At 34.4% G+C, this 3,718-nt stretch overlaps 1 pseudogene across 1 annotated transcript; it reads left to right on the top strand.

Annotated features, from left to right (window-relative positions):
• The first annotated feature begins 219 nt into the window (after window positions 1-219).
• Window positions 220-3,428, top strand: LOC143597536 (uncharacterized; annotated as a pseudogene). Its single transcript, XR_013146928.1, has 4 exons — window positions 220-420; window positions 2,295-2,775; window positions 2,856-3,011; window positions 3,108-3,428. The product of XR_013146928.1 is annotated as an uncharacterized LOC143597536 (transcript).
• The last annotated feature ends 290 nt before the right edge of the window (window positions 3,429-3,718 follow it).

Raw genomic sequence — 3,718 nt, 5'->3', positions numbered from 1 at the left:
ATCCGGTATCAACAACCCACGCACTCTTCACATGCGTAGCAATAGCAAATTAGCAATAACATTCACTCCTCATAAAACCACCAGCAAGCAAATACAAATACTATTATCATCATCATATCATATCATATCATATCATATCATCTTCTTCACACCCAAACCCTAACCCTAACTCACTTCAATTACAATATATATATATGAGTCTACATTTCTGATTCACGGCCGCTTATCCAATCGATAGAAACAATGTCTGCGGTTGTGTGTGGTAAGAGATCGTTCTTCGAAGACTTACAACAACCGTCATCTCCTCCGGCTTCTAAGAAGCTTCGCTGTTTTAGTTCTAATTCTTCTCCGGTTAGGTTTCCGCCGTCGCCGTCACTCGTTGATAAGCTCCGATCAGTTTTTCCGACTATGGATAAGCAGGTTAATGTTTTACTTATTATGAAATTATTCATTTCTGGATGTGTTTTTGATTATGTTATTAGATAAACATAAACGCATGGATTGATTAAGCTTTGATTATATATGATAATATGAATAAGAGTATAAGACAAGTCAGTTGTTTGAATTGAATTTGTATAAATGAGGTTAGAGATCTAGAGTAACAGTCGTTAGGTTTTCGCCGTCACTCGTTGATAAGCTCCGGTCGGTTTTTTCGACTATGGATAAGCAGGCTGATATTGTTCATTTCTCGTAATTGAATGTTTTGAAGTATGCGATTTTGATTATGTGTATGGATTGATGTGATTCAGTTGATCTGTTATTAGATAAACGTATGGATCGATTAAGCTTTGATTATATATGATAATATGAATGACTGAATAAGACAAATCTGTTGTTTTAGTTGGATGTATATAGATGTGGTTAGAGACTTAGAGTCTTAGAGTAATAGTTGTTAGTAGTGGTGTATATGGTGGATATAATATGTTATTTGCAGTGTTTATGCCTGTGAATGTGTGTAATCTGATCTGAATTGAACTATGTTTATGACAGGATTTGTGATTTTGTTACCAAATAGATATTGTAGTCTCAAGGCTAGTGTCTAAACAAGTGTGTAATTGTGAATTGTAATTGAACTATGTTTATGACAGGTTGTTGTTGTTCATTTCTCGTAATTGAATGTTTTGAAGTGTTTAATTACTTGTTTTTGTATGTTATTATTGATTATGTGTATGGACTATGGATTGATGTGATTCAGTTGATCTGGTATTAGATAAACGTGTGGATCGATTAAGCTTTGAATGTATATGATAATATGAATAAGACAAGTCGGTTGTTTTATTTGAATTTATATAGATGAGGTTAGAGACCTAGAGTAACAGTCGTTAGGTTTTCGCTTGGTGTGGTCGCTCGTTGATAAGCTCCGGTCGGTTTTTCCGACTATGGATAAGCAGGTTGATATTGTTCATTTCTCGCAATCGAATGTTTTGAAGTATGCAATTTTGATTATGTGTATGGATTGATGTGATTTGGTTGATCTGGTATTAGATAAAACGCATGGATTGATTAAGCTTTGATTATATATGATAATTGAATAAGACAAATCTGTTGTTTGAATTGAATTTATATAGATGAGGTTAGAGACTTAAGAGTAAGTGAGTAACAATTGTTAGTAGTGGTGTATTTGGCAAATACAATATGTTATTTGCAGTGTTTATGCCTGTGAATGTGTAAATGTGTTACTAAATACATTTGTAGGGGTAAGCCTAGTGTCTAAACAAGGCCATGACTGTGAAAATTAATATATAGGGTTGTTTAAATGTGAAAATACAATTATGTAGGTGTTCGGTATTCGAATCAGACTTGAAAAACTCAAAATTTGATTCGAATTTGATTCGGTTTGAAATCGATTTTGTAATCGAATACAAATTGATGTTTCTAAGTTAGAATTCGAAATTGAAGGTTCAAATTTGGTTTTCAAGATTCGATTTGATTTAGTAATTGAATATCAAATTGAATACAAATTTATTATTTTAATTCAATTCGAAATTTGAATTTAAGTGATATATATATATAGAAATATATGTGTGTGTATCCAGCCCAAAGTCCAATTATTCTTTTGTTGAATTGGAAGTGAATCGATTTAGTTCGAACTCGAAGCAAATCGAATTTTGAATTGATCATGAATTTCGAATTCAAATTGAATCAACCGAATCTATTTTGAATTGAATGCGTATCCAGGTTCAAAAGGTTAAAATTTGAATAATTTGGTTCTATTAATTTGGATATTCGAAATTGGATTCGATGAATATACCCTAACATGTATCCTAAATGGAAAGAACTAACTCTGTTTTCAGCTTCTGGAAGAAGCACTAGAAAAGAGTGGAAATGATTTGGATTCTGCTATCAAGAGTCTCAATGAGCTCTCTCTTCGATTTGTTGATGGAGCAACAGGTTCGCCTGCACAGTCAAACACAATAACTGTTAAAGGTAATTCATTTGATTTTCATTATTAGTTAACTGGGAAGAAAGGTTATCTGTCACTGTTTGATTTCAAAATCAGTATATCCGTTCTTCCTTTTTAAGAAATTTCTTCTTGGTTATTTAATAGACAAAGTTTTTCTGTTTTTTAAACGTGCAGGCCCGGTTACTGATAGTGAAAATATCCCAAAAAATGGTGAAGACTGGGTTGAACTGTTTGTCACAGAAATGACAAGTGCCACCAGTATTGACGATGCTAGACTTCGTGCCATGCGTGTACTTGAAAGTTTGGAGAAATCCATAACCGAACGCGCTGCTGGTGATGCAGCAGAAGCCCTACAGAAGGCAAGTCCTCTTGTGTGTTTGTGTGTGCACACACTATTCGCAGCTATCTTATTTGGTTGTTATATTAATTTCAGGAAAATATAACATTCAAGGGACAACTTGAAGTTCTTCTGAAGGAGAATACAATACTGAAACGAGCTGTAGCCATTCAACATGAACGTCAAAAGGAATATGACGAGAGGACTGTAGAAGTGCAGCAGTTGAAACAGTTATTATCTCAACATCAAGAGCAGTTGAGGACACTTCAGGTCTGCACTATAACTTCATTTTATGCTTTCATTATATAAACAAGAATACAAGATATACATGTATAGAGCTTAAGTTGATGCTGTTGGTGTTTGCAGGTGAATAACTATGCATTGACAATGCATCTAAGACAAGCTCAGGGAAACAACTCAATTCCTGGACGGTTTCATCCGGATATCTTTTAGTGAAGAGGTAAAAAACGCGTTTCATTATTGGCGTGGTGGATAGATTTTCGTTATGAGTATTGTTTGTTTGAAAGAGATCTACATTTGCCAGCTTAATGGGATTGTAGATTGTAATCTTTTATATCTTTTATACACCGATTGATTGATGTTTTCGTTAATTTAAAGAGTATAAGAACTTGGTTTCATAGTTGGAAATAATTCAACTTCTGCTTTCTTTTCTTGCCCCTATTATTAATCATGATCATGAATCTGAATGGGGGAATTTCATTTAGTTTTTGAGAATTGTAATGCGAGTTCAATACAATTGTTTGGAACTGAACAAATTGAATTGATCGGATCAAATGAATGCTTCAACCGAAATTTCATGACGCAATTTGAGTTCGGGTTGCCCGCTAGCTAAGGATCGCGCCTAACAGGCTGGGCCTGGGCCTCTCTCACGGGAGAATATCCGATGAAGCAAGGTACTTAGCCAAAGCAGAAACATAGCGATAGCCTGCAAGCATTAAATGCCAAAGATTTTGGTA

Source organism: Bidens hawaiensis, unplaced genomic scaffold (genome assembly GCF_021521415.1).
Source record: "Bidens hawaiensis isolate Kalapana, Puna unplaced genomic scaffold, B.hawaiensis_p1.1 tig00048453_1, whole genome shotgun sequence".
Taxonomy (NCBI): domain Eukaryota; kingdom Viridiplantae; phylum Streptophyta; class Magnoliopsida; order Asterales; family Asteraceae; genus Bidens; species Bidens hawaiensis.
The sequence above is the reverse complement of the archived record's forward strand: the minus strand, read 5'-3'. Positions and strand labels throughout refer to the sequence as shown.